The following is an 8,365-nucleotide window of genomic DNA, read 5'->3' as shown; positions in this document are numbered from 1 at the left end:
TGTTACGATATCATGTAGTAAATCCAGTTTTATGTACTTCACAATGACAATAAAAAATTATAGAACAATGTTTAAATAAAACTTAATCCTATGCAACATGAAATGCAAAATTTTGTGTGGAAGCAGTCATGTCCATCTTCCTGCTTGGTTACTGAGTCAAGGTGTAGCCACTGCAATGGTGTACTGATTCTAGGTCCTCTACAGTTCCCAGCGTGGAGGTGAGGTCTCCTATGAGGGTCAAAAGTCACAGGGACTGTAAGCTATCTCCACCTACTGCAGATGACAATGATGAGTGTGGCTCTACAGTCCTACCGGTGGTTCTTATTAGTGGCCAGGACATCTATGTGACGTCAGCACTTGATTCTGATAGATACAATTCCCATCAGGACTATATGTTGGAATAGGAATTGCCAGCATCATTTGATTATGTGTTTCATGATCAAAATGGACATTGCCATTATTGCCTGGTAAGTAGTGTTGCTGAAAATATATCCAACTACATTTCAAATGTTAATTCCTGAGCTCATGCTTACTTTTTTTTTAGATTTTATTTATTTATTTAAGAGAGAGAAAGAGAGTAAGAGAGAGGGCATGAACAGGGGGGAAGGTCAGAAGCTAGCTCCCCACTGAGCAGGGAGCCCCATGCTAGCCTTGATCTCAGAACCCTCAGATCATGACCTGAACCAAAGGCAGCCACTTCACTGACTGAGCTACCTAGGGGACTCCAAGCCCATACACACTTTAAAGAATATTCGATCCATATGTTGCTGATGTGTTTACATTTAACTCACCATGCTGTTGCCTTAAAGAAATGATACTGATGTCCAAAAGGCTTGTAAACATAATTGCACGTGTTTTCTCTTTTAATATGCTATCTTCCAAGAAGAGTCAAAGAATTAGAAGAAACGCTGGATGTTTTAAGTGTATTTTTGCATTATCAGAACTCGACAATGAACCTCAAACTTAGCCAACATCTCTTCCCATTATCAACCAGTACTGTTATATTGAAATTAGAATTGTTGCCATATATTGAAATAAAAGAATGTCATAAAAAGCATAAAGTATACTCAAGCCTCTGCTATATCATTGTCTAAATATAAAATTGCCAGCATAATATAAAATACATTGTACTTTTATTGAATCAGCAAAACTACAGCCCTTCAGATCAATTCATTCCTGGACATCTAGAGGTAGCCAAAAGAGGGGGGAAAGGCAGACATGCCCAATTCAGGACCTTTGTCTACTGCCATACTACTTCCAGATCTGTATTTGGTTCCAATCTGCACTAAAGTAATTCATATTCATACACACGGCATAGTATCTATTTAGTTTTCAGGAACTGTCTTTAATCTGGTGAAATTTTAAAAATGAACATGTAAAAATAACCATAGTACTTTTTAAACCACAGAGAAACAATTAATTTCTAGCCTCATCAGCTCCAGGACAGCATGATATTGTCCTTAGGAGGGGAGAGAATTTTAGAGAATATATGATATATTAGAAAGTGAATGATTATTCACAGCCATGAGGCCAACCCATGTTTCAATAAGACAGATTGCCCTGGAGTGTTCCGGTGGCAACCAATGATAACTCATGATCTTGAGACAGAGTGGGTAAAAATTACAGAGAATTGATGAAAATCAGGAGCAAGAGGACAAATGGCTCCAAAGAGAAGAATCTGTGATTATTATTTCCTAAGCCTTCAGGAAGGCTTGATAGAGCTTGAATCTATTTCCTTTGAAAAATCTATAGAACCGTAGACACTATATGTCAGCGTGAAAATGGCTGCATTTGTTTCTTGCCAATGGCAAATGATTTAACTCTTTAGTATGGATGTAGGAATCCGTTCCCAAGGGAAGATGCATTTCTAAGGAGATGGCTCATATGGTTTACTGTCTTCCCATCGGTCAAGTGCATACTCAGATATGTAGGGGTTATGGGAACTTCAGTGCCTCTACACTATTGATGAAATAGTAGTCGAGTTCCATATTTTTATGGGAATATTTTTAAAAAAATATTTTTTAAAGAAACACATTTGTTTCAGATCTTGAAATGATTAACTAAGTAACAGAACAGTAATTGACACTTTATATTTGTTTTATATTTATTATTGCCATGAATTTATTTGGAAATGAGAAAGGACCCTGATAATCCAGGTAGGACTCACAGCACCCTGGTTAGTACATTCTGTATATGAATGAGTCTTCAAAATTGACTGCTAATAGCTGAAGGCTTGGGGTCATGGTGTTAGTTGTTTTTTGTAATATGGCTATGTTCTCTACAATTACCTAAAAATAAAAACTTATAGCAAGGCACTTCCTGGGATATCTACTGGGTCACTTAATTTTGTTACCTCAAAATCAATCCTCTGTGTTACTGTCATATTATATGTATTTTTTATGCCTCTATTATTCTTCCTTAAAAAGGAAATATGCCAAACACTGTTGCCTCTGACTTTTCCTTAACTTTTGAAAAATTGAAAGAAGTACTTAATCTAGCACTAATTCATGTTTGGGTGTTTATATATCATTAGAATCCGAATAACCTACATTTTATCTAATGGTGTCTTATAGCCAAACATTGTCATTCTGAAATTTATTTGTACTTATTGGACTTTAAGTAACATGGACAAAATTTATGTTTCTTTTTAAAATAGACTCACAGTTTAAAACCACACCATCTATGATATGTGTTTCTAATTCACTCCTACATCCAGGTGAATATAAAATGATCTTAGATAATTCATCATGGAGCTTGGCTTTAATGTAAGAAATTGGAGCACCCTACTTGAAAACGTTAGCACTCCTTCAATATCATTGCATTTGATTGTTCAGAAAGTAATTAGGCTTTTCAAATAAATTAAATAAAATAGATAAACTGATCCTGAAAAGTGTTTTAGGAAAAAGTGGAAGTTTTTAGCAAGTCAAAGGAAAACATGATACTGAAGCAATGTCTAATGCCTTTCTCTCCAAATGAGGGGCATGACTAGCTTACGATCCTGCTGGAAGGCAGCAGGACGCCCTTGCAGTGCTGGGTAAGTCCCTCTCAAGGCAAGCATGGCCTAAATGTGTCTTGGGGCAGTTAGCTGGTCCCTTGCAGAAATCCCACATAATCCAGTGAGCATAGCACATTTTAAGACACATTTATCAATGCCTGCAGAGGTGAAACTGTCATCATAGTCACATCCCAAATCCTCCAGATAAGCTTGTGCAGGTAGGAGAGAGATTTCCCAGAATGCTTTGCTGCCCTTCAATCTCTCTACATTACTAGAGGAGAGAGTCCAGTCTTTTAAGCATACTCTATGACCTCAACTGTCTCTAACCAGACCTGGAATCTTTGCAGTAACCGCAGAAGACTGTGCCACCACTGTACTATGAACACCTCTTTTGCAGTCATCACTGTATTATAGTTACTTCTTTGGAAGTCCATCTTTGTAGATTGTGAGCTTCTTTTTTTTAATTTTTTTAACTTTTATTTATTTATGATAGTCACACACAGAGAGAGAGAGAGAGAGAGAGAGAGAGAGAGAGAGGCAGAGACACAGGCAGAGGGAGAAGCAGGCTCCATGCACCGGGAGCCCGACGTGGGACTCGATCCCGGGTCTCCAGAATCGTCCCCTGGGCCAAAGGCAGGCACTAAACCGCTGCGCCACCCAGGGATCCCATAGACTGTGAGCTTCTTGAATCCTGGTCTGCATTTTATTTTGTCCTCCAAATTATGATTATTAAAATGTTAAACATATGGGAAAGTTGAAGGAATTTTAGGGTGAACATCTACATTCCCTAATGAGATTCTACATTTAACATTCTGTCATATTGCCTTGGTCATAAATCTATGCATACGTCATTCCTCCTTCCAACTATAAAAACATCGGTTTTTTATGCACTTCAATGTAAATTTCCGATCGGTAAACTTCACCATATCCAATTCACCATGCACAAAAATAACTAGAGTTAAACATTTTTATAAGATTATTGAAGGTAAAAATTATATATATTAAGACCCAGAAATCTTAAGGATAGCATCTGATGAGTTCTGACTAATGAATTTACCTGTGCAAATTTCTTTCCCCCCCAAAATACCTTTTTTCTTATAATTTTCTGAATATAATACAAAGTATTCTGTGTCTAGAGGTAGTTTACTTCTTTCTTTATAATTTGAATGACTTTTGTTTTTTTCTGTGCATAATCTTTGCAGCTTGAACCACCAGAACAATATTGAATGGAAGTAGACAGAGTAGATACCCTGTCTTGTTTCTTATTCGGGGGGAAAACATTCAGCTTTTCACCATTAATATTATGTTAGCTTTTCTTTCTTTCTTTCTTTTTCTTTCTTTCTTTCTTTCTTCTTTCTTTCTTTCTTTCTTTCTTTCTTTCTTTCTTTCTTTCTTTCTTTCTTCTTTCTTTCTTTTCTTTCTTTCTTTCTTTCCTTTCCTTCTTTTCTTTCTTTCTTTCTTTCTTTCTTTCTTTCTTTCTTTCTTTCTTTCTTTTTCTTTCTTTCTTTCTTTTTCTTTTTCTTTCTTTCTTTCTTTCTTTCTTTCTTTCTTTCTTTCTTTCTTTCCTTTCCTTCTTTCTTCTTTCTTTCTTTCTTTCTTTCTTTCTTTCTTTCTTTCTTTTCTTTTTCTTTTTCTTTCTCTTTCTTTCTTCTTGTTTTGTAGAAACCCTTGATCAGGATGATGTAGTGTTCCCTTCTATTCCTCAGTTGTTGACTGTTTTGCAATGAAGAAGGGGGAGTGGTTAATTTAATCAGATTCTTTATGTCTATTGAGAAGATTGTGTGTTTCATTCTTCCTCCTATTAAATAATATATGGCATTGATTAATTCTGTATGTTAAACCAACTTTACACTCCTGGAATAAATTTAACTTAGTCACAGTGTGTAATCAATTTTGTGTGTTACCTGATTCGGCTTGCCAGTATTTTGTTGAGGATTTTTTGTTTATATTTATGAAGGATATTGGCCTATAGTTTTCTTTTTTTATAGTTTTTTTATCTTGTGATATATTTGTCTGGTTTTGGTAGTAGAGTAATGCTGACTCATAGAATGAGTTTGGAAGTGCTTCATCCTCTTCTATTTCTCTCGAGAGTTTGTGAAAGATTTGCATTTTTCCTTTACCATTTGGTAGAATTCACTAGTGAAGCTATCTATTTCTGGGCTTTTCTTCATAGGAAGTTTATTATTATTATTATTATTATTATTATTATTGTTATTATTTCAGTGTATTTACCTCTTAAAGGTCTATTTATAGTTTTTATTTCTTCCTCAGACAATTTTGTTATTTATGTCTTTCTAGAAACTTAGCTATTTCATCTCACTATCTTTTTTTTATTTTATTTTATTTTTTAAGATTTTAGTTATTTATTTATTTTTTTAATTAATTTTTATTGGTGTTCAATTTACCGACATACAGAAAAACACCCAGTGCTCATCCCATCAAGTGTCCGCCTCAGTGCCCGTCACCCATTCCCCTCCAACACCAGCCCTCCTCCCCTCATCTCACTATCTAATTTGTCAGTGCACGATTGTCCACAATGTTCCCTTATAACACTCTTGGGATATAGGTTATTGTTATAAATTATTATCATAAGTTTACTGTTTTGAGTTACAGGACTTCACACAGTAGGAACTCTTTAGCCTCTCTCTCTCTCTCTCTCTTTTCATTCCATATTTTTGAGATATAATCATGTTGTTGCATGCTGAAAAGGTGATGTTTTGTTTTGTTTTTATTTTCCTTTTTTGAGAGGAAGTTTGAGTAGCATAACACTGTATGTATATACCACAGTTTGCTTATGCAATTGCTTTTGGATGGACACCCCAACTGGTTTTAGCTATTGCCAAATAAAGCTGATATGAACTTCTTGAAAAATGTTTTCTGTCATTATAAATTCTTTCTCTTGGATACATAACTAGAAATGGGGTTGCTAGATTTAAGATGGATGAATTTTAGAAACCCACACCAAAAAAAAATGGAACTAATAAATTAGTTCTGCAAGGTCACAGGAAAAGATCAACATAGAAAAATCCAAGGTTGGAGATCTCTGGGTGGCTCAGTGGTTTATCAGCTGCCTTTGGCCCAGGACATGATCCTGGAGTCCCAGGATCAAGTTCCACATCAGGCTCCCTACATGGAGTCTGCTTCTCCCTCTGCTTGTGTCTCTGCCTCTCTCTCTCTGTGTCTCTCATAAATAAATAAACAAAATCTTAAAAAAAAAAAGATAAAAGAAAAATCCAAAGTATGTTTATATACTAGCCAGGAATAATCCAAAAGAAAAATTATTAAAACAATTTCATTTATAATAGCATAAAAAAGAATAAAATATACAGATATAAATTGAACAAAAGAAGTGCAATATCTGTATAGTGAAAACTAAAAACATCATTCAAAGAAATTAAAGACCTAAATTCATAGAAAGGCATTCCATAGCATAGACTGGAAAATTCAGTATTAAGATGGCAGTTCTCCCTCATTTTTGCCCTGGTTGCTTGAAGTTCAGCCACCATCACGAATGACACAGTAACTCTCTGGACCAAGAAGTTCATGACTAACCGACTACTTCAGCAGAAACATATGATCATTGATGTCCTTCACCCTGGAAAGGCAAGAGTACCTAAGACAGAAATTCAGGAAAACCCAGCCAAAATGTATAATACCATACAAGACATCATATTTGTATTTGGATTCATAACCCTTTTTGGTGGTGGCAAGATACCTGACTTGATTTATGATTCCTTGGATCATGCAAAGAAACATAGACCTACAATTCTACCCAAACATAGACCTACAAGACATGGCCAGTATGGGAAGAAAAGGATGTCAAGAAAACACCAAAAGAAATGCAAGAGCAGAATGAAGAAATTCAAGGGGACTGCAAAAGCCAAGGTTGGTGCTGGCAAAAGGTGAGCAGGAGATTGGACAATAGAAGGAGTAAAGATTCCGCAGTGTCTCTATTTGTGGCGATTGTGCAAATTTTTGAGGATTAATAAACTAGAAACGTTAATGTGTCTGGTTGTTTGGGGGAGAAAAAGGTGGCAATTATCTCTAAAATGTTCTACAAATTCAATGCAGTTCTTTCTAAAAATCCTAGCTTTCCAAATTCATATGGAAATAAAAACACCAGAATAACCAAAATAATTTTGAAAAAGAACAAAGCTTCTGAAATACTCATGCTTCTTGTTTTCAAAACTTACCACATAGCTGTGGTAATCAAGGGAGTATCATACTGGCATGAAACAGACATTGAAATCAATAGAATGAAATTGAATGTCATAATTACACCTTGATTTATTTTTTAAGCTTTTATTTAAATAAGTCAACTTTTAAATTGATTTTTCACTGGATGTCAAGACTGAGGGGAAGAATTAGTCTTTTCAATAAATGGTGGTAGATCAACAGGAGATCCACATGTGGATAACTGAAGTCAAGTACCTACTCATATCATATTAAACAACCAGACTATAGACCTGAGTGTAAGAGCAAGACTTAGGAAAATCATAGAAAAAAAGACAAGTAAATCCTTTTGGCCTTGAGTTTAACAATGGTTTCTTAGTTTTCACACTGAAAGCACCAATGACAAAAGAAAAAATAGATAATCGGACTTCTTCAAAATTAAAACTCTTCTACTTTCAAGAGTATCACAAAGAAAGTGAAAAGATAGCCCATGAAATGGCAAAAGGAAATCATTTATCTCATAAGGGGCTTGCATCCAGGCCTAAGAACTCTTAAAACTCAAAAATAACAAGATAACACAATTTAAGAATGGACAAAATACCTGAACGGACAATTTTCTGAAGAAGATAAATAAGTGGCCAATGACTTTTGAAAAGATGGGCACATCATTAGTCATAGGGGAAGTGAAAATGAAAAGCACAACAAGATACCACTTGATACCCAATAGGATGGCTGTAACCAAAAAAAAAAAAAAACAAAAAAACCAACAATAATAAGTTTTGGTAAAGATGTGAGTAATGGGAACCCTCATACATTGCTGGTGAGAATGTAAATGGTACAATTGCTTTGAAATACATTTTTGCCATTTCCCCAAAATGTTAAACAGAATTAACATATGACCTGAAAATTTTACCCCAAGAATTGATTAGATATGAAGAGAATACAAAACATATACCTACACAAAAAAATGAATCTTCATAGTAGCCACAAGATAGAAACAACTCAAATATTCATCAACTGATGAACGGATAAGTAAATTGTAGAATATGGATAGAATGGATTATTTGCCATAAAAAGGAATAAAATACTAATACACATTACTATAGGGATGAATCTTGAAAATACTATACTAATTGAAAGGAGTCCCACAAAAAAAGCCACATAATCCATGATTTCATTTCTATGAAATGGCCAGAC

The 8,365-nt window shown here is 34.9% G+C and overlaps 1 pseudogene; it reads left to right on the top strand.

Annotated features, from left to right (window-relative positions):
* Positions 1–444: 444 nt before the first annotated feature.
* On the top strand, positions 445–6,901 carry LOC140595275 (small ribosomal subunit protein eS24 pseudogene; annotated as a pseudogene).
* The last annotated feature ends 1,464 nt before the right edge of the window (positions 6,902–8,365 follow it).

Source organism: Vulpes vulpes, chromosome 14 (genome assembly GCF_048418805.1).
Source record: "Vulpes vulpes isolate BD-2025 chromosome 14, VulVul3, whole genome shotgun sequence".
Taxonomy (NCBI): domain Eukaryota; kingdom Metazoa; phylum Chordata; class Mammalia; order Carnivora; family Canidae; genus Vulpes; species Vulpes vulpes.
The sequence above is the reverse complement of the archived record's forward strand: the minus strand, read 5'-3'. Positions and strand labels throughout refer to the sequence as shown.